This window comes from Anomaloglossus baeobatrachus, chromosome 1 (assembly GCF_048569485.1).
Source record: "Anomaloglossus baeobatrachus isolate aAnoBae1 chromosome 1, aAnoBae1.hap1, whole genome shotgun sequence".
NCBI lineage: Eukaryota > Metazoa > Chordata > Amphibia > Anura > Aromobatidae > Anomaloglossus > Anomaloglossus baeobatrachus.
In genome coordinates this window covers 80520734-80544638 of record NC_134353.1, presented here as the reverse complement: position 1 = coordinate 80544638, position 23905 = coordinate 80520734, and positions in this window count along the sequence as shown.

Below are 23905 nucleotides of genomic sequence, written 5' to 3'. Positions count from 1 at the left end.
AGGCAACCTGGCAATTAGCCTGTGGAGGATAGTGACTTTATGGACAGTGCCCAAGAAGCTCAAAGATTAGGGGCACTAGTGCAATGAGGGGGATAGGGTTTTCCAACCCTCGCAGCCCACAGAAATCCCAAGCATGAGCCCTTGAGAGCGCAGCACCACTACCAACAAGTGGGGAGCAGGGCCCGGACAGCTAGAAGCCAACGGGCTATCAGAACACTTCTAATTTGTGCACGGAGGCAGGCTCTGGATCACCCGGCAGTACCAGAGGGGACGTATACCCGGGCGGGCTCCCCCAAGAAGGCAGCGGCACCCAAAGACTTGGTTTACCTTGTTGTCAGAGTCTGCTTTGCGGTCGCATCATCACCAACATTCAGGGCTGGATTATAGGTGGGGCAGGCGGGGCTTCAGCCCCGGGGCCCCCACCAAAAGAGCTTCCAAGGGGGCCCCCACCACCAGGGCCATACTTGCCACTAGGCACCTGTCAGCATTTTTTTTTTTCTTCACACCCTCTCCCCCCCCGTAAAGACAGTCTAATAAATCAGCTGTGTTTTCGGGGGTGGGGTGTTGTTGCACCGCCATTTATTTGTATCTGCGTCTTTAAGATGCAAAAACAAACTGTGGGCACAGGACGCTGAATGACCCTGGAAGAACCAGCGCTTGAACTTCCAGGGTCAGAGGTGTGCATTGTCAATGAGCTCCCTGCTATGTGCTGCGGCCGTACCCAGCGAGGGGCAGGGGGGGCACGGTGTAGTGGGCCACTGCATCTGTTGTCCCCGCCGTGCTCCTCATCAGTGTGTGCATGCCAGGCACACTAGCTGCAGCAGGAGGCAGCGCGCTGTGCTGTGCCGGCTCTGCTGGGTGCTGTGTGCCGGTGTGTGCCGGGCATGTACACAGTGCAGAGGAGCGCGCCGGCGCCGGTGACCGCAGGTTCGTCCTTCCTATTCAAATGTTTTTGCGTCTTTCAGACGTAAATACATTTGAACAGCGCGCCGGGACTGGGCCCCGCCCCCGACGTGCAGCAACGTGATAAGATCAGCACCTTGCTGACGTCATCACAGTGCTTTGGACGCCACACAGGAGACATCAGGAAGCGAGTGCTCCATGAAGGAGCTGAAGAGACAGGTTTAATTAATGGGGATGAGTGGGGATGGGCTGGGGACACATAACGGGGAACATTTGTGAAGGAACACAGCTTTGTGACAGGCAATGGAGGAGTACTGTATTCCGAGGGAGGGGGGGGAGGAGTGTGTAGGGATGGGGCAGTGTAATTTGTGTGTGTAGGGGGTGATGAGAGTTGTATTGTGTGTGTGTAGGGAGGGGTAATGGGGGATGCAATATATTGTGTGTGGGGGGAGGGGTAATGGGGGTGCATTGTATTGTGTGGGTGGGAGGGGTAATGGGGGGTGCATTGTATTGTGTGTGGGGGGAGGGGTAATGGGGGGTGCATTGTATTGTGTGTGTGGGGGGAGGGGTAATGGGGGGTGCATTGTATTGTGTGTGTGTGTGGGGGGGAGGGGTAATGGGGGATGCATTGTATTGTGTGTGTGTGTGTGTGGGGGGAGGGGTAATGGGGGGTGCATTGTATTGTGTGTGTGTGGGGGGGGTAATGGAGGGTGCATTGTATTGTGTGTGTGTGTGGGGGGAGGGGTAATGGGGGGTACATTGTATTGTGTGTGTATGTGTGTGTGGGGGGAGGGGTAATGGGGGGTACATTGTATTGTGCGTGTGTGTGTGGGGGGAGGGGTAATGGGGGGTACATTGTATTGTGTGTGTGGGGGGGAGGGGTAATGGGGTGCATTGTATTGTGTGTGTGTGGGGAGGGGTAATGGGGGGTGCATTGTATTGTGTGTGTGTGTGTGTGGGGGGGTAATGGAGGGGCATTGTATTGTGTGTGTGGGGGGAGGGGTAATGGGGGTACATTGTATTGTGTGTGTGTGGGGGGAGGGGTAATGGGGGGTACATTGTATTGTGCGTGTGTGTGTGTGGGATGGGGTAATGGGGGGTACATTGTATTGTGTGTGGGGGGGGAGGGGAAATGGGGGGTGCCTTGTGTGTGTGTAGGGGGAGGGGCAATGGGGGGTGCATTGTGTGTGTGAGTGTGTGTGTGTGTGTGTGTAGGGGGTGATGGGTGGGTGCATTGTGTGTGTAGGGGGTGATGGGGGGTGCATTGTATTTGTGTGTGTCAGAGCTCTTTGTGTGTGTGTCAGAGCTGTGTGTGTAAGAAGCAGTACTCTGTGTGTGTGTGTGTATATGAATTAGAGCAGTCTGTGCGGCCCCCCCAGAACTATATGGGTCCCCCAGAGCGCTATGTCACCCATCCCAGTAATGATTACATCACCAGAGCTGATTGCCACTCCAGTAACGTCTATGCCCTCTGCCCCTCCTGTAATGTATATATTGTAGCCCCCAGTCCCTCCTGTGATGTATATACAGCAGTGCTGTCAGTGTGCAGTCATGTCTGTTGGTGACAGCCATCGTGAAACACAGTCACATGTCCTGAAGGAGCTGGACGGAAACAAGCGGGAGAGGTGAGTGAGGCTGCTGGCGACTTCCCCATATTAATACCTGTAAGGGCTTATGCGCACGTAACTGCTGAATATTCTGCAGCGATTTGACAGCACATGTGCACGTCAAATCGCTGCAGAAACACTGCATAATGGATGCAGTTTTTCTGTACAAAAAAAGGCGATTTCATGCGCTATGGCTGCTGCCCCCACCATAGACAGAGTGGGAGCTGCATCCATAGCGTACGGAATAATTGACATGCTCATTTTATGAACGCACAGATTTGGGTCAACATTTTAGCACCCAAATCGCTGCGTTCATAAAAGCATCATGTGCACGTATCATGCACAATCTACATAGATTGTGCCGGGGAATGCAGGACGCATGCATTTACACTGCAGTGTTATACGCAGCGTAAATGCATGGAATTACGCAACGTGCGCACGAGCCCTAATGCGTCTGTGTCTGCATGTATGTCAGTGTATATGACTGTGCATATATTTGTCTGTTTATATGTATTTTTTTGAATTTGTCTTCAAATATGTATATGTACGTATGCCTGTATGTGTGTGTGCGTGTCTGTGTGTGGATGGGGTCCACTGAGACTCTTTCACCCGGAGGCCACAAAAACCTGGAGCTGGCCCTGGCTGCCTTAACATTGGGATCAATAAAAAAATATGTGAGTAAAGCGGGCTTTACACACTACAATATAGCTTAACGATGTGTCGGCGGGGTCACGTCGTAAGTGATCATCTGGCATCGTTAGTGATATTGTAGTGTGTGACAGCTACGTGCGACCCTGATTGTGCGTTAAAACGTTGATCGCATACACGTCGTTCAATCTCTAAAAATTGAACGTCCGGTTGTTCATTGTTCCTGAGGCAGCACACATCACTCCGTGTGACACCCCGGGAACGATGAACACAGCTTACCTGCATCCCGCCGGCAATACGGAAGGAAGGAGGTGGGCGGGATGTTTACGTCCCGCTCATCTCCGCCCCTCCGCTTCTATTGGCCGGCCGCTGTGTGACGTCGCTGTGACGCCGAACGTCCCTCCCACTTCAGGAAGTGGATGTTCGCCGCCCACAGCGAGGTCGTTTGGAAGGTAAGTACGTGTGACGGGGGTTAATCGTTTGTGCGACACGGGCAACAAATTGCCCGTTCCCCACATACGATGGAAGCGTGTGCGATCGCATACAAGATCGCATATGTAATTGAAACGTGTAAAGCAGCCTTAACTCTACTTTCTGTGTATATGTGACGGCTGTGAGTTATCCTGGACTGTGTCTGTATTGTACTGTGTGTATAAGTGACGGCTGTGAGTGATCCTGGACTGTATCTGTATTGTAGTACTGTAAATCTGAATGTGGCAGAACAGGATAAGATAAATGTTCATTGGATTTATATGTAAATGCTACAGTTCGCGCTCTACTGTTATGGCTAAAAATATTAACGTTATGGGAATTTTCTGCCAAGGGGCCCCCACCAACCTTAATCTGGCCCTGCCAACATTGCCTGTGTGAGTACGTGGTTCTCCCCTGCTTCCAACCAGCGCTACGCTCCCCATACCTCCACCATCCAGAGTCTCGGGGCCTACCCTACTCGTGGAAGGAATGTCATCTGGCTGCCCCGCTCCATCTTCTTCGGGTACTCCCATCGGCAGCGGCGGTACTTCCCTTACCGCAAACCACGGGTGGCGTCACGAACTCTTATCCCCTGTAAATATACCCCCCCTTTTTTCATTTGAAGTGGCCGCAAGTCCTCGGGTCCGGAAACCCTCGAGCCACAGCAGCAACTCCCGGATCCGAGCTGTTCAACCGCTGCAGGGGCGGCACACACTCATCGGCCTTTGCCCTATTCAGGGTGAGTGAGGGACAGTTAGGGACTAGGCATGTGATGGCGACTGGGGGAAGTACCTTTAGGGACATTAGGGAGCTCCGGGTTTGGACCCAGGTAGTGCCAGAAGATGACCCATCTCCCCTCTCCCAACGTTGGGGTCTTCCTATGCTTTCCATCCTCATTGTAACCTCAGTGTTGCTCTGAGAGCCAGGCATTCTCTTGCCCAAGCATGACAGTACCAAAGCCTCAAACTACCCTAAAAAGATGTATATGACACTGAGGTCTTCAAGATCTGTACTGAACTCATTGCAAGTTTTTGAACAGAAACACAGCCCTAGTAGTTGGACAATCTATGCTTCTTAAACTTAAATGTTTTTGGGAGGGCCAGATGCTTCCTCCATCGACACTATTTCTATGTATTCTGTGCACTGTGTCTCTGTCTTGCGCTTTGAGGTCCTCTCTCCTGTTCATATTCCCACAAAATGACAAAGGAAAGCTTGGACTTTAATCAGAGACCTAACGCCTATAGTCTTTAATGATTGATTGTGCTATAGGGTGGATTATCTGCAAGGTATTATGACAAACTTGCCAGGCCGCATCTGAAATCATTTGATCCTTGTCTATCTTATACTCTCTGCAACAAGGAATCAGATACTTTAGGCAATTTGTTTAAAACTAATAGGAAATTATTTGGATTCCGAAACTTTGAAGATGTTAGAGAAATTTGTAATGAAAATGTATTCACTGATCTATAATTCTAAGATAATTCAATGCAATATTTCAAAAGGACAAGTCATACATACACTTTTTAGGGACCCTGCAGACGAGCACATGATAAATCATCTGAGTTTCATCCAAAAAACTGGGACAATTTATTTTCTAATATTCATCCTTGTCTGTTTTTTATATCTATGTGACATCTGTGTGTGATCCATTTTCATACAACTATGTTAAAAAATGTACATGATTCCAATACACTTTCCAGTGACTCTAATAGAAATTTAAGAGTTAAAATCGAATGCCACTCCAATGTTTCCTATGGGGATTCTTTTTTTTTTTTTTTACGCAACCATAGACTTGAGTGCATGAGTCTCATGCAGCAACTTTATTTCTCAAGGACAATCGGACCAAGTGTACTATCCAAGTAAAGATCAGACAGTTCATGTCCTGCATGAGCCCTAAGGCGGGCTTTGCACGTTGCGACATCGCAAGCCGATGCTGCGATGTCGCACGCGATAGTCCCCGCCCCGTCGCAGGTACGATATCGTGATTGCTGGCGTAGCGAAAATTATCGCTACGCCAGCTTCACATGCACTCCCCTGCTGTGCGACCGTCGCTCTGGCCGGCGACCCGCCTCCTTCCTAAGGGGGCGGGTCGTGCGGCGTCATAGCGACGTCACACGGCAGGTGGCCAATAGCGGCGGAGATGAGCAGGATGTAAACATCCCGCCCACCTCCTTCCTTCCGCATTGTGGCCGGCGGCAGGTAAGGAGATGTTCCTCGCTCCTGCGGCTTCACACACAGCGATGTGTGCTGCCGCAGGAGCGAGGAGCAACATCGTACCTGTCGCGGGATCGGCATTATGGAAATGTCGGAGGCTGCAACGATGATACGATAACGACGCTTTTGCGCTCGTTCATTGTATCATCTAGGATTTACACACTACGACATCGCAAGTGACGCCGGATGTGCGTCACTTTCGATTTGACCCCACCGACATCGCACCTGCGATGTCGTAGTGTGCAAAGCCGCCCTAAGTCTGAGAATTAGAGATATTTAGTAACTGATGCCGTGTGTATCGTATGGTCTGAGCACTGACATGTGGACCCCCCCACCCCTGTAACCTCTGCAGCAATGCTGGCAGCATTCATCTATTTTGAAAAGACAACCTCTGGATATTACGCTGAGCATGAGCACTCAATTTCATTGGTCAACCATGATGAAGCCTGTTCTGAGTGGATCCTGTCTTGTTAAACCACTGTATGGTCTTGGCCACCATGCTGCAGCTCAGTGTCAGGGTGTTGGCAATCTTCTTATAGCCTCGGCCATCTTTATGTTGAGTAGCAATTCTTTTGTTCAGATCGTCAGAAAACTCTTTGCCATGAGGACAAATTGAACTTCCAGTGACCAGTATGAGAGAGTGTGTGAGCAATAACACCAAATATAACACCCCTGCTCCCCATTCACACCTGACACCTTGTAACACTAATGAGTCAGATGTCACCGGGGAGGGAAAATGGCTAATTGGATACAATTTGGCTGTTTTCAGTTAGGGGTGTACTCAATTTTTCCAGTGGTTTAGACATTATTGGTTGTGTATTGAGTCATTTAGAGGGCACCAAGTTTACACTGTTATACAAGCTGTACACTGAGTATTTTACATTGTATCAAAGTGTCAGATCTTCACTGCTGTCCCATGAAAAAAATGGGAGGGGTGTACTCACTTTTGTGATATATTGTACATGTGTTTCGTTCAGCATTTTTTTCTCAGTATACAGTATGTACCTGTCATTTCAGGTAACTTTTCAGAATCAGCTGTCACATGCATGTAGATATGGAATAACATTGTGTCTCACATTATAAGATTTCTATCCTGCATCTTTGCTTTATCTCAAAGTATCAATTTATCTGAAATTAGCTGCACAGTGGGCTGTGATTAGTCCTATAAAATTTCCAATACAAAGAACACAGAGATAGAGAGAGCAGAGCAGGATTTCCTCTATTTTCTAACACAACACACAAAAAGCAGCAGCAGCATGGAGGACAATATGAGTTCAACGTTTGGGTAAGATAGCAGCAGTGTCGGTCTCTGCACTTTTTTCTCTCTGCAGCTGCCCCTGCAAACCTTCCATCTACATCAGGAATATGAACCTCAAATACACGTAGGGTCAAAAGCCCCACATAGTCCTCCATACAGGATAATGGGCCCCACATGGTCCTCCATACAGAATAATGGGCCCCACATGGTCCGCCATACAGAATAATGGGCCCCACATAGTCCTCCATACAGAATAATGGGCCCCACATAGCCCTCCATACAGAATAATGAACCCCACATGGTCCTCTATACAGAATAATGGGCCCCACATGGTCCTCCATACAGAATAATGTGTTCCACATGGTCCTACATACAGAATAATGGGCCCCACATGGTCCTCCATACAGAATAATGGGCCCCACATGGTCCTCCGTGCAGAATAATGGGCCCCACATGGCCCTCCATACAGAATAATGGACCCCACATGGTCCTCTATACAGAATAATGAACCCCACATGGTCCTCTATACAGAATAATGGGCCCCACATGGTCCTCCATACAGAATAATGGGCCCCACATGGTCCTACATACAGAATAATGGGCCCCACATGGTCCTCCATACAGAATAATGGGCCCCACATGGTCCTCCATGCAGAATAATGGGTCCCACATGGCCCTCCATACAGAATAATGGACCCCACATGGTCCTCTATACAGAATAATGGGCCCCACATGGTCCTCCATACTGAATAATGGGCCCCACATGGTCCTCCATACAGAATAATGGGCCCCACATGGTCCTCCATACAGAATAATGGGCCCCACATGGTCCTCCATACAGAATAATGGACCCCACATGGTCCTCCATACAGAATAATGGGCTCTACATAGTCATCCATACAGAATAATTGGCTCCACATAGCCCTCCATACAGAATAATGGTCCCCAAATAGTCCTCCATACAGAATAATATGCCCACACAATCCTCCATCTAATATATAAAGCTGAGTGTATGTGTGTGTGTGTGTGTGTGTGTGTGTGTGTGTGTCCGCTAAAGGAATCCACACCATCGCATTTACAATCACGAAATTTTGCACAGACATCCCATGTGACTATGAATGTCATAGACTATGTTTTGGCTGGAAAATTTAACCCCATGCTTTACAGTTACTCTCCAAAAAAACCTGCTTCCATTAAAGTGAATGGAGGTGGGAGCTATAGGCTATTAATAGCAGCTGTGAGTTGTTGCTTTAGGAACAAAATACATTGTTAGTAAAATAAGCTTATGTGTAAGGTAATAAGATGTCAGTGGGGAGACAGATAGAGAGACAAAAAGAAACAGAGACAGAAAGAGAGAGAGAGGGAGACAGGGAAAGAGAGACAGATGGACAGGGAAAGAGACAGAGAGGGAGAGACAGTCAAAGAGACATACTGAGGCAGACAGACACAGACAGGGAAAGAGACAGGCAGACCGGAAAAGAGACAAACAGAGACAGAAAGGGAAAGAGACAGACAGGGAAAGAGACAGAGACAAGGAAAGAGACAAGGAAAGAGACAGGGAAAGAGACAGGGAAAGAGACGGGGAAAGAGACGGGGAAAGAGACGGGGAAAAAGACAGGTAAAGAGACAAAAACAGGGAAAGAGACAGAGACAAGATAAAAGACAGGGAAAGAGACAGACAGGGAAAGAGACAGGGAAAGAGACAGAGACAGGGAAAGAGACAGATGGGGAGAGAGACAGAGACAGACAGGAAAAAAGACAGATGAGGAAAGAGACAGACAGGGAAAGAGACAGAGACAGGTAAAGAGACAAAAACAGGGAAAGAGACAGAGACAAGGAAAAAGACAGGGAAAGAGACAGACAGGGAAAGAGACAGGGAAAGAGACAGAGACAGGGAAAGAGACAGACGGGGAGAGAGACAGAGACAGACAGGAAAAAAGACAGATGAGGAAAGAGACAGACAGGGAAAGAGACAGAGACAGGGAAAGAGACAAAAACAGGGAAAGAGACAGAGACAAGGAAAAAGATAGGAAAAGAGTCAGGGAAAGAGACAGAGACAGGGAAAGAGACAGAGACAGATGGGGAAAGAGACAGATGGGGAACGAGACAGACGGGGAATGAGTCAGACAGGGAATGAGACAGTCGAGGAACAAGACAGACTGGGAATGAGACAGACGGGGAAAGAGAGACAGACAGGCACAGAGATAGAGAGAGAGAGACAGAGAGATAGACACAGACAGAGAGACTGATACAGAGACAGACAGAGATATAGACACAGACAGAGAGATAGACACAGACAGACATGGATAGAGACACACATGGATAGTGACAGACAGACACACAGACAGACAGAGACAGACAGGAAAAGGGACAGGCAGACACCGTGACAGAGATACACAGACAGAGACAGAAACAGACAGAGACAGACAGACAGAGACAGACCAACAGAGACAGACGGACAGAGACAGACAGACACAGACAGATGGAGACTGGGAGACAGACAGAGAGACAGTTACTATCCTGGGCAACGCCCGGGTACTACAGCTAGTACAGAATAATGTGTCCCACATTTTCCTCTATACAAAATAATGGGTCCCACATATCCCTCCATACAGAAAAATGGTCCTTACATATTCCTCCATACAGAATAATGTGTTCCACATAGTCCTCTATACAGAATATATATAAATGAAAAAATATTATTATTATTATTATTATTACTACAGAATAATGGGTACAAGTAGCCCTTCATACAGTACAATGAACCTAATGTGTCCTACATAAAGTATAATGGGCCCTACATAGTGAAAGGGGGGGGGGGGTCGCTGGTGAGGAGTTTCCTTTGCTTCGGCTTTGCCACTCCCTGTCTTTGCCCCGCTCCCCGGTCTCCTCCTTCTGGCTTGGTGTGTGGACTTTGTATCTGCAAGCCATACCTCTGTTCAGGTCCTTTTTCAAATCAGGAATCTTCAGCCAGGCATTAATGAACATAGATGCATTGTTTGCTTTCAACAGACTTTTACTAATACTTACGCACAGTATCTCTTTCACATCACTACTCTGGACACAACACTTGAACATTGTAGGTATGGACCATATGACTTCAAAGCATATTTCTACTGCAGACTACACCATAGTTCCTGGTACTATTGCTGTTTTTCCACTGTCCTCTCCATCACTATCTGACACCACGGTTCCAATCAGCAAATTCATAGAGTCCCGCAAGGCCATGGTCGCCTTCCATCCTTGGGGTCCTGTTCTTGCTAACGGTTTCCGACCTCCATTGGACAAAGCTTGTTTACTGGGTTTCTTCATGCCGACCTCTTCGCCCACGTCTATGTCAGTCCTTTGAAAGATTGACTATATTCTAACTCCTTCAACTAATCCTAATTGTGTACTATCTCACCACCCCTGTCGCTAGGCAACCTCCAATACCTTGCTATAGAGCAGTACCTAAAATCGGCCACTAGATGGCCACTTACATAAAATAAGCAGTAACACTGTTAAGGGCTTGGTGGCTTAGAGGGAGGATGGTACATACGATTCTAAGCACAACCCGGGGTCCACTGTGCTATAGATGGATATAGTTGCTCAGAGCCCAGAGAGCTGGACGGACAACTACAGACTTCAGTATAATTCGGCTCATATTAACAGGGTGCAGACGGTCAGTGTTATTTGCACACTCACTCTTCTACGAACAACCATGTGGTCAAGGTGACCACACCACAGTTGAGAACCGAGCACCTATTAGAAAACAAAAGTTCAAATGCAGCAGAGCCCCACTAAGCACGCTAGTGCTGTAGCACCTGCCACTACTAATACAGGTCAGCAGTTCACTTAACCAGCGCGCTAGCTAATAAAGTAAAAGACAATTAGGTAAAGAACGCAATACCTGTACTGTTAAACATGTAGAGGTGAGGCAGGCATCGAGATAGCAGTGGTAACTCCAGCCCTATCACCGCCAGAATATATAGGGAGTACTGCGGTAATCAGCACGATTAACCAGCACAGTTACCCGCTAATCTTACTTAGTAGCGGAATGAGCAAAGAGAGCCTGCTATAATTATTAAAGGGCGGATTGTAAGAGACCTGATTAACAGAACCTCGCACCACAAGGCAAGAAAAGACTGAGCGCTGTCTGGCGTCGGTGTAGTCCATATATAACCTAAGCACTACCTATTTTCAGCTCATGCTCAATCAGTGTAGCTGACATCCAACGGCCAATCCAGAGAAGCCACGTTATCGGGGAAGCTGATGTCCAATGGGAAATCTGAAGATGCTATGTCACGCGCATGCACATTGGCCAGACTTAGGAAAAGACTCAGCCCCCGCATGCGCACTTACCCGCTTTCCACCACCAGTAACAGTGGATGATTGGACCAAACGATGAGAACAGCGCCGAGGCGGAGCAGAACCCGCAGAATGGGTCTTGGGCAATGGAGAGACAGAAAACACCCTGACTCTGACCACGAAAGGAGGATGTGAAACGCCCACGCCGCGGCCTGCAGGGATGGCACAGTCACCGGGCCGGTGGTATTCGGGGTCAGGCTGTGAGTGGCCCGACCCAGTTTCCGTCACCCCGGCGGGTTTCAATAAAAGGAAAGTCCCAAAGTCAGTCCAGTGTTACAAGGTGGGGAAGGAAGGAGGGTGACGGGGTTCCTGGGGAGTTTGCCATCGCTCACGGCGGCCACTGAGGTCTCGGCCTCCTCTGCCACCGCTCTCCCCCAGGAAACGGTACGGGACGGGGAATGCTAGCAGCGCCACCCGTGGTATGTGGCTAGGTGTTCAGCTGCCGCTGCACAGTCTCTCTCCGGGGCAGGTGTTATAAGCAGCCAGATGGAATCGCTCCCCACAGGTGGAGCGGGGGAGCCCCGGAAGGTTTATGAGACCCAGGGCAACAATCCTCAGGGACACCGGGGGCACAGGGCGGCAAAATTACTCACACCAGTCACGGAGTGCAGGTTCCAGTTTCTCTTTATTTTAAAGTCCGTTCCACATCGCACACGGGTGCTAGTCCTCGCCGCCTGTAGCCTCTGGTCGGTCCCGGGCAGGTAGGAGGAAGGGTCCGGTGGAGTGATCTGGGCGTCCCTCTCTTTCGGTGCGTTAATGCCGTCCCCGTGGCATGGAGCATCTTGGGAACTCGCCGCTTCTCTGTCTCTCTCTTGCCCGGTAGCGGGCACAACAACCGCCACCGGGTACACCATTCTCCAAAGATCCCCATTCCTCAGCTCCATTCCCTTCCTCAGATGTTGTCAGCCCTGGTCTCGAGGCATTTCCACAGCAGGAGCTCTCAGCCTCAGGTCTGTGCTCTATCACAGCCTGTCTCATTCTGCCTAAAACTTTCTGTCTGCTCTGAACTTCACTCCTCACGCAGGGCCCCCCTCCTGTCAGGTTCTCATGGAGACCTACACACCTGCTCATTAGGAGATGAGTCATGCAGGCTAATTAGTGCTGAAAAGCTATTAACTCCTTCCTGCCAGTGTGATGTGTGTGTGTGTGTGTGTGTGTGTGTGTGTGTGTGTGTGTGTGTGTGTGGACTCTTCTCCTCCTGCCCGGGAAAAATGGAGTAACATTTAATACCCTGTAACGACCCGGTTGCAGGGGCGTTACAGATGCCGCTGGCATATAGCCGTAACAAACACATTATTCAAATCAACACTATTTACATCATTGTTTTGTGGTGACGATTGATGTCTTCAGGGCGAGGCCTTCAAAGCCCAGCACCTATTACAATAGTCCTCCATAAACAATAATGGGCCCTACATAGTCTTCCATATAGTATAAATGGCCCCACATATTCCATATAAAATTATTAGCCCAATATAGTCCTCAATATAGTATTATGGGCTCCACATAGATCTGCGTATAGTATTATGGACCCCACATTTTAAAAAAAAAAAAAATACTCCCCCCTAGAGTTGAGCGGACTTCTAATAATCCGGGTCGAGAGTGAGAGAGACGCTAAAACCACGCGGATCCGGATTTTTACAGTTCGGATCCGCTCAACACTACTCACCCCTCCTCTTTACCTCGCTGCTCTGGTGAGCACTCTGAAGCTCTTCACTGCTCAGCACAACGGGCGCAAAATGGTAACCGCATTGCACCTGTTATCCTCAGACGTCAGATGCAGAATGATGGGTGAGGGAGAGGACGGCTTCCCTTTTCCATCATTACTTTCAACTGTATGCATCCAGGATACCAGTACAGTTTAAAGAGAGATTCCGGGCATGGGGGAGGGTGCCCAGCATCACGGGCCAAATAAACTTAGCCAGTGGGCCAAATTTGGCCCATAGGCCAGAGTTTGACGTGTGTTCCACATACATTTCTGTGAGCAGCAGTAATCTGATCTTTATATGAGCTGTTATGCAGGGCTGGCGTCAGCACGCGGCATACCCGGGCAAATGCCGGGGCCCTGGAGAGCTGGGGGGCCCACTCGGCCTCGTCAGTTCTGCTGCCCCCGGGCCGAGTTCCGGGGACCGCAGTCCTTGGCACTGGAAACTGTAGCTGCCGGCCCTTTAAGGCCCGCAGACCACAGCATTCACTGTGTTCTCCTGCATTGAGCATCATCTGTGGGCAGAGCTACCGCCCGGCGTCCTGCTCGGTCGCACAGATGAAGGAGTCACAGTGCTAGCCAGCGACCCCCAGCACATCGCTTCCCTCCGGCGCTGTGTGGGCCCCATCTGCACCGTGACCTGATCAGTATGTGGGACATCACTCCCTCCCCGCCCCTCCCGGTCCCCCCGTGCGTGTGTGGGCCCCGCAGAGCCGCATGTGTGGGCCCTGCAGAGCCGCTTGTGTGGGCCCCGCAGAGCTGGTTGTGTGGGCCCCGCAGAGCCGCTTGTGTGGGCCCCACAGAGCCGCGTGTGTGGCCCCCGGAGCCGCGTGTGTGGCCACCGGAGCCGCGTGTGTGGGCCCCGCAGAGCCGCGTGTGTGGGCCCCGCAGAGCCGCGTGTGTGGCCCCCGGAGCCGCGTGTGTGGGCCTCGCAGAGCAAGGTGTGTGTTTGCATGTATGCATGCAGCAGAGCAGTATGCGTGTCTATATGTATGTATATATGCAGCAGAGCAGTATGCGTGTCTGTATGTATGTATATATATATATGTAGTAGAGCAATATGCGTGTCTGTCTGTATGTATGCATGTATGTATGCAGCAGAGCAGTATGCGTGTCTGTATGTATGCATGCAGAGCAGTATGCGTGTCTGTATGTATGCATGCTAAGCAGTATGCGTGTATGCATGTATGTATGCAGCAGAGCAGTATGCGTGTCTGTATGTATGCAGCAGAGCAGTATGCGTGTCTGTATGTATGTATGTATATATGCAGCAGAGCAGTATACGTGTCTGTATGTATGCATGTATGTATGCAGCAGAGCAGTATGCGTGTCTGTATGTATGCATGTATGTATGCAGCAGAGCAGTATGCGTGTCTGTATGTATGCAGCAGAGCAGTATGCGTGTCTGTATGTATGCATGTATGTATGCAGCAGAGCAGTATGCGTGTCTGTATGCATGCATGTATGCAGCAGAACAGTATGCGTGTCTGTCTGTATGTATGCATGCAGAGCAGTATGTGTCTGTCTGTCTATATATATGTATGCAGCAGAGCAGTATGTGTCTGTATGTATGTATGCATGCAGCAGAGCAGTATATGTGTGTCTGTCTGTATGTATGTATGCAGCAGAGCAGTGTGTGTGTGTGTGTGTCTGTCTATATGTATGTATGTAGCAGAGCAGTGTGTGTCTATATGTATGTATGTATGCATGCAGAGCAGTATGTGTGTGTCTGTATGTATGTATGTATGTAGCAGAGCAGTATGTGTGTGTCTGTCTATATGTATGTATGCAGCATAGCAGTGTGTGTCTCTGAATGTATGCATGTATGATGTGTATCTATGTATGTCAGTGTATATGGCTGTATAGATTTGTCTGTTTATATGTATTTTTGTGAGTTTGTCTTTAAATATGTATATGTACGTGTATGTATGTGTGTGTGTCTGCGTGTTTATGGGGCCCACTGGGACTCTTCCGCCCGGGGCCCACAAAAACCTTGAGCCGGCCCTGCTGTTATGTGCTAACTCATATTCAATAAACATTTTTTTCTAGTAAATTCAGATCAATGCAGTTTGATAAGAGTAGAAAAGGCATTTTACATAATAAATTATATACAGTAACACATTGTTATTACAGCTTGCACTGTTTTGTTATGACCTCACCTGGTGATTTGGATTCTGTTGAGGATGAGCAGTACAGACAGGAGGTGATGGTGCAGTGGAGCTGGACTTGCTGTAATGCACATTGATCTAGGACAGGGGTGGGGAACCTCCGGCCCGCGGGCCGCATGCGGCCCGCCATGACCTTTTATGCGGCCCCCGGGCACATTCCCGGGGGCTGTAGTGCTGGGGCCGCCAGCCCTTTAAATGACCACATGCACTGTTTGGGAGAACCAATGGGCTCTCCCGCTGTCCAGTAGCGTAATCAGCGGTGTGTGCCCGCCCCTCTGTCCCCTCGTGCTGTGTGTGTGCCCGCCCCTCTGCCCTCCGGAGCGATGTGGCCCCCCCTCTTTCCCCTCGTGCTGTGTGTGCCCGCCCCTCTGCCCTCCGGAGCGATCTGCCCACCCCTCTTTCTCCTTGTGCGGTGTGCCCGCCCCTCTGCCCTCCGGAGCGATCTGCCCGCCCCTCTTTCCCCTCGTGTGGTGTGCCCGCCCCTCTGCCCTCCAGAGCGATCTGCCCTCGGCGCGATGTGCCCTCCCCTATGTCCTGTCGTGTGGTGTGACCGCACCTTTCAACTCCAGAGCGATCTGCCCGCCCCTCTGCCCTCTGGCCTGCACTGTCTCCGGCGCTGTGTGTGCGCGCCTGCACTCTGCTCCCCGTCCAGTACTTTGTGTACCCTCCCCCCAGAGTTGTGTGCAACGATCAGTGCTGTGTCCCTCACCCCATGCTGTCTATCACCTCAGGTTTGTGGCTCCCCGGTAATGTCAGGGCTCTGCAGGTGCTGTGTGCAGTGCCTTGACATTACTGGGGGGCAGTGCTGTGTGCCCTCCCAATGCTGTGCATCACCCCCAGTGTTGTGTTCCCCCAGTGATGTCTGTGCCCCCCTCAGTGATGGCTTTGCCCCCAGCTCCTCTTGTGATGTGTATGTCCCCCAGCCCCTCTTGCGTTCTGTATGCCCCCCAGCACCTCTTGCGTTGTGTATGCCCCCCAGCCCCTCTTGTGTTGTGTATGCCCCCCAGTGTCTCCTGTTATGTGTATGCCCCCCAGCATCTCTTGCGTTGTGTATGACCCCCAGCCCCTCTTGCGTTGTGTATGCCCGCCAGCCCCTCTTGCGTTGTGTATGCCCCCAGCCCCTCTTGTGGTGTTTGCCTTTAGCGTCTCCTGTGACTTATACATCACATTGGAGATGCTGGGGGCATATACATCACAGGAGACACTGGGGACATACACAACACAGGAGGGGCTGTGGGCATTTACATCACAGGAGGGGCTGGGAGCGTATATAGCTCCTCATGTGATGTATGTGCCTCCAGTGTCTCCTGTGTTGTGTATATACAGCAGTCCCAGCGTTTCCTTTCTGTGGTGTATACGTCAGTCCCAGCGTTTCCTTTCTGTTGTGTATACGTCAGTCCCAGCGTTTTCAATGTGATGTATATGCCCCCAGCCCCTCCAGTGATGTATGTGCCTTCAGTGACTCCTGTAATGTATATAGAGCAGTCCCAGTGTCTCCTATGTGCTGTGTGTGCCTCCACTGTCTCCTATGTGTTGTGTGCCTCCAGCGTCTCCTATGTGTTGTGTGCCTCCAGTGTCTCCTATGTGTTGTCTGTGCCTCCAGCGTCTCCTATGTGTTGTGTGTGCCTCCAGCGTCTACTATGTGTTGTGTGTGCCTCCAGCGTCTCCTATGTGTTGTGTGTGCCTCCAGCGTCTCCTATGTGTTGTGTGTGCCTCCAGCGTCTCCTATGTGATGTATATGATTTAGCAAATATTATTATCACAAAGAGTTGACTGCGCTTCAGACCGAGACAGAAAAGCAGTTGTGAGAAGAAAAATGATTAGCATCATCCAACATCACAGCCGCACCAAAGAGAAGCCGCTCCGGCCGCCACAGTAGGGGTGAGTTAATTGTTTGACCAAATATAGCCGGGTAATTTTCACATTGATAATTTTGTGCGGCCCCCGAAGGTTGGTAGAAATTTCCAAATGGCCCCCGGCTGAAAAAAGGTTCCCCACCCCTGATCTAGGAGGACCAGGACAGCATGGTACGCAAGATAGCAGATGAGTAAACAGAGCTGCAAGTAATAAATGCAGCCACACATAGAAATAGTAGAGATGTATATGCAATCTGGGATCTTACAGCAGGGTTGTGGATACACACAAGAATAACTAAGACTATGAATGTATAAAGAGCAAAACTAATATATGGGAGCCTGAAGAACACTATGCCAAGAACAAACCTATGAAAATAAAGTGTAAAGCCAAGTGGAAAGCAAAGTAAAATAATATTTTTATTAAATCAATTAAAAGAGGTACAATCTGCAGACAGCAATACCGACACAGGAATACAAGACTGGCAGGTAAGAAATACTGTAAATACATAATACAGGTATTGTCAGTGATATTGTAAATGGATACTCACAAGACATAAAAATGCAGCAAAAAATAATTGTGTAATGTAATATATATCAAAAATGGAGGTCCAGATAGTGAAAGATTTCTTTTATATAAAAGACAGAAGTAAAGTGCACAGTGGCATATGAAACAGCAACAAGTCAAGAATGCTGCATCCGACGCGACCCCTGATGAAACTATATGCGAAACGAGCGTTGGGTGCATCTTTCTTGACTGGTGAGTTGTTTCATATGCCACTGTGCACTTTGATCCTGTTTTTCCCATACTTATAGGTCTTTATCTTATTTAAAATTTCTTTCATTGGACTATCCAGATCTCCATTTTTAAAATATATTACATTACACAATAATTTTTTGTTACATTTTTATGTCTTGTGACTATCAATTTACAATCTCACTGAAGATATCTGTATTTGATATTTACTTTTTACCTGCCAGTCTTATATTCCTGTGTCGGTATTGCTGTCTGCAGATTGTACCTCTTTTAATTGATTTAATAAAAATATTATTTTACTTTGCTTTCCAATTGGCGTTACACTTTATTTTCATAGCTTTTTTTCTTGGCTTGCCCGTTGGACCTCAGATGCGCTCATTGGGTGTGAGCTGGGACTGGGCGGTGCTTAGGTTATATAGAGATGCCACCGACGCCGGTGAGAGCGTCTCTTAGGCAGGTCTCTCACTAATTGCTACCTAGTAGTAATAGTCGGTGTCTGTGCAGTCTAGTCTTCTGATATCCGCAATCCTAGTGGCGGTGACAGTGCTGGTGAAGCCTCTGTCATTCCTGAGCCTGCTTCACCTATTCCAGTATAGCAGCTCTGGTTAAGCATACTGCTACCCATACCTTTATGTTATTAGGCGGCAAGGCGGCAGCGCTGGTTCAGCAAGCCGTTGGTCTGAATCTAATTATTTGCAGCAGATGGTACTGCGCAGTTTGCGTCGTGTGACTCAGCTACAGGCATACTTCTGTTTGTTGGCGCACTTTCTCAACCGTGGTGGTCTTTTGACGCCACGGTTGTTTGTGTAAGAGTGAGTGTGCAAATAACACTCACCATTTGTGCCCTGTAAATTTGAACCTCTATTATACTGAAGTCTGCCGTTGTCCAGCTCTCTGGGCTCTTAACAGCTATATTCAATCCATAGCATGGTGGACCCCGGGCTGCGCTTAGGATTGTACGTACCTTCTTCCCTCTAAGCCGCCAACCCCGTAACAACTATGGCATAGTGGGGAACCGGGATTCCTAAGCTGTCACTCAAGCTAGGGGACCCTGTGCTATCCCTAATCTCAAGGATATTACTAATAGTGGAAAAGCCTGAGTCTCCTTCCTGGCCCTGCTCCTGACCAGTCCTGATCTGATTCACACTCCCACTCCCCCCAAGAAAGGACGGGACAGGAGTGTGATGAAACCAACAGATAAAAACAGACTAAGGAAAAACCAAAACTGTCATCTGACTCCCCCTCACCCCAAGGTTCAGTAGGAAAAACAAGAGAAGGAAGAAAACTACAAACAGAGGTAAACTTCACAACCACACCAAGCAATAAGCATAACTTTCACCAGTAATTCTGGGACACCATATCTCACAGACCAAAAAGACAAACTACAGCTGACACGGATGGAAGTATTCAACCAGCATAAACAGGAGGGGAGCAGATGTGATAGGCGTCCCAAACAACATTAGATCAAAGGAGCAAGGAGACCAGCAGAGATTTAGGCGAGCTTTGCACACTGCGACATCGGTAACAATGTGTTACCGATGCTGCAGCGATAGTCCCTGCCCCCGTCGCACGTGCGATATCTAGCGATAGCTGCCGTAGCGATTATTATCGCTACGGCAGCTTCACATGCACTCACCTGCCTCTGCGACGTCGCTCTGGCTGGCGACCCGCCTCCTTCTTAAGGGGGCGGGTCGTGCGGCGTCACAGCGACATCACATGGCAGGCGGCCAATAGAAGCGGAGGGGCGGAGATGAGCAGGATGTAAACATCCCGCCCACCTCCTTCCTTCTCATAGCAGCCGGGAGGCAGGTAAGGAGATGTTCCTCGCTCCTGCGGCTTCATACACAGCGATGTGTGCTGCCGCAGGAACGAGGAACAACATCGTACCTGTCGCTAAACCGGCATTATAGAAATGTCGGAGTATGCACCGATGATACGATAACTACGCTTTTGCGCTCGTTCATCATATCAAAAAGGTTTTACACGTTGCGATATCGACTGCGACGCCGGATGTGCGTCACTTTCGATTTGAATCCATCGATATCGCAACGTGCAAAGCCGCCCTAACTCTTGCTAGCCTGCCTATGAATCAGCACACAGCAGATCAACGCCCGAGTCTGACTGTCTTGATCCCAGATAAACAATAGGGCAGAGTGTCAGAATCTGAAATCTGAACAGAGACCAACGCTGCCATGACAGTCTGCAAAGTTTGGCAAAACTCCACACCATATATAGTATAGGGGGCAACCAAAGGGATTGCATTGGGCACCATGTATTGTAGTTCCAACACAATGTTATATAACTAAACTAGTTAATCTGTGTAGAGTATTGTCATTTTTGCACCAAAACATAAAAAGTCTTAAACAGGACAATCGTATTAAACACATATTGACATTGTAGAAGTACAATTAATTAAGAATACAAGACTGGACATAACATACAATTTCGCGTATTTAATAAGATGGAAAAAAATAGTCATTTATACATTATAGAACAGTTATCACTAGTTGAATACATGTAGTACAATAATTCAAAGGTTTGACCTGGGATATATAAAATATGTATTATGTAAAATCAGCGCTATTTACATAGTTATTTTTTTTTTATTTCATATGCTTAAAGATTACAGTCAAAGAAAAGGAGTTTTTTTTCCTTAAGAGCAGGGATAACCTTTACATCTACAATAGTGTGCAAATGTTTTAGGCAGGTGTGGAAAACTTACTCTGCAGAGTAAGAATGCTTTGAAAATAAAAAAGTGAATAGTTTATTTTTGTCAATGAACAAGTTGCAAAATGAATGCAAAAAAAGAGAACTTGAAATCAATGCATCAGTTCTTCTAGGTATGCTTGCACATAGTTTTTGAAGAAACTTGACAAGGAAACCTAAGCGCAGATCTTCTGTGTCTGAGACTTGTGTAAATCTTCTTTCTCTTCATGTAATCTCATACAGTCTGGATGATGATGAGGTGATCAGGGCTATGCATTGGCCAGATAATCACTTCCAGGATTCCTTGTTCTTCTTTACACTGGAGATAGATCTTAATGATATTGGCTGTATACTTGGGGTGGTTGTCCTGCTGAAGAATACATTTAGAGCCAAGCAGATGCCACCTTGATGGTAGTACATGATGAATAAGTATCTGCCTGTATGTCTCAGCATTGAGAACACCAAGAACCGGGCAGCTTTCAGGACTATAGACATAGTGTTCGGCCAAGGAAGCAGAGCAGTAGATGAAAGACACATCATATTTACTTCCCTTCGAAATCAGAAGATTTTCAGCAGTGCCGTCACCTCAGACCTGGCAGCAACCCAGCTACATCCATCTACTGCTCAAAGACATTTGTCCAGAAGTGGTCTTCATGGAAGAATTCTGGCCAAAAACGAAATCTTTGACATGGAAACAAGGTCAAGTGATTTAACATGGTGCTTTTGACTAATGAGTCAAAATTAGAGATAAGTAGACCTGTGGAAGTTCGGGTTTGCTGGGTTCAGCCGGAGTTTAGTTAAAGGTTCAGTTCAGAACCTGGACTTGACCACACACACCAAACTCTACTTAATTTAATGGAGACCTAAACTTGTGTGCTGCAAAATGGCTGTACCATGGTGTGGTAAGGGCTAGGGGACTGCAAAAGGAATCAAATGAGGACAATTGTCCTGAAAACAAATTTGGATAGGTAATAAATGAAAACAAGAGATGTGGGGCTCCGCCTATTTTTAATTACCAGCGCAGGTAAAGCAGACAACTATGGGCTGCAACCCTCAGCTGTCAGCTTTACCTTGGCTGGTTATCAAAAATAAAGAAGGTACCACCCCTTTTATTTTAAATATTTAAATAAATAATTTTTTGTAAAAATGTTGTGTGTGCTCCCTTATTTTTGATAACCAAGGTAAGACAGACAGCTAGAGGCAGGTATTATCAGGCTATTCAATAAATTGGTTAACAAGGACGTGTAGGGGAGTGTTTATTCAAATAAACTTATTTTTTTGTGTGTGTTTTTAACTGTGCCTTGTTGGGTTAGTAATGTGTGTATCTGATAGACGCCTTTCCATTACTAACCCCTAGGCTTGATGCCAACTGTCAGTTCACAGCTGACATCAACCCCAAAAATATTACACCGATTGCCACCGCACCAGAGCAATCGGGAAGAGCAAGGTAAAGCACCAGAATTGGCGAATCTAATGGATGGTGCAGCTGCGGGCAGCTATTTTTAGTCTGGGAAGGGCCAAATAACCATGGGCCCTCCCAACCTTTTAATACCAGCCCCCAACTGTCTGCTTTACCTTGGCTGATTAACAAACTTTATTAACATATGAACATACTACCCAAACTCCAAACTCAGACACAGACTTTTTTTTAAACACCTGGTGTTCAGTACCAGCTCCTAGCTTTACAGTTCGGATTTGCTCATTCATAGTCAAAATGTGAAATATTTGTCTGTAACAGAAAGTAGATTGTTCTCAAAAGTGTAGTTGGGCAGCACATTAATGAGTGTCTGCAGGCAGCAGAGAAGCACGATGGAAGGTCCATGCAAGTCTGGGGCTGTATTTCAGCAAATGGGGTTGTAGATTTGTTAAAATGAATGGTGTCCTCAATGCTGATAAGTACAGGCAGATACTTATCAATCATGCAATACCATCAGGGAAGCGTCTGATTGACTACAAATGTATTCTGTAGCAAGACAATGACCCCAAACATGCAGGTAGTATCACTGCAAACTATCTTTCGAGTAAAAAATAACAAGGACTTCTAGAAGTGTCCTGATCCGGCCCCCGCAGAGCCCTGATCTCATCATCCAGCTTGTCTGGCATTACATGAAGAGACAGAGGGATGTGCAAAAGTCTCATACACAGAAGAGCTGTGGTTAGTTCTCCAAGATGTATGGAAGAACCTCCCTGCCGAGTTCCTTGAAAACCTGTATCCAAGTGACCTAAAAAAATAAATGAAGACAAAAGGCGTCACACTAAATATTGACTTGATTTAGATTTCTCTTTTGTTCACTCACTTTTCATTTTGTTAATTGTTAAAGATTAACTATTACCACTTCTATTTTTGAAAGCACTATTATTATGCAGCATATTTTCCACACCTGCCTAAAACGTTTGAACAGTATTGACCTATTTTTTTATTTTTTTAAATCCCACTAACATATTGTATGTTATCATGTAGGGAAGACCTGTACAAGTCAGGGAGAGCATGACAAAAACGGATAACACATGCAAGCTAGTCATTAATGAAACACTGATCTAAAACCGTCAATAATACAAGCCCCTGCCCTCTTTATTCTAACTATCATGACAAAGGATGAGTGGTTTGTTGATGTCTTCCCCTGACACTATGCACCCTAGAAATACACCCTGCCAGCCTCCCAGACTGTGCATATATAGGGCCTGTAACACTTGCACATTTCATGCCTTTTTACACGAGGCCAGAGTTGAAAAAAAAGAAAATATCTCTATATTTTGGCACATAGTTAAAGGGAACCTGTCACTAGATTTGTCCCCTATGAGCTCCAGCCACTACCAGTGGGCTTTTATATACAGCATTATAGAGTACTGTATATAAGAGCCCAGGCCGCTCTGTAGAACGTAAAAAACAGCTTTTATTATACTTAAGCGGGCTTTACACACTACGACATCGCTCAAGTGACCTCGTTGGGGTCACAGATTTTGTGACGCACATCCGGTCACTTTAGCGATGTCGTTGCGTGTGACACCTATGAGCGATTTTCCATCGTCGCAAAAACGTGCAAAATCGCTCATCGGTGACATGGGGGTCCATTCTCAAAAATCGTTACTGCAGCAGTAACGAAGTTGTTCCTTGTTCCTGCGGCAGCACACATCGCTCCGTGTGACACCGCAGGAACGAGGAACCTCACCTTACCTGTGTCCCGGCCACAATGAGGAAGGAAGGAGGTGGGCGGGATGTTACGTCCCGCTCATCTCTGCACCTCCGCTTCCATTGGGCGGCGGTTCAGTG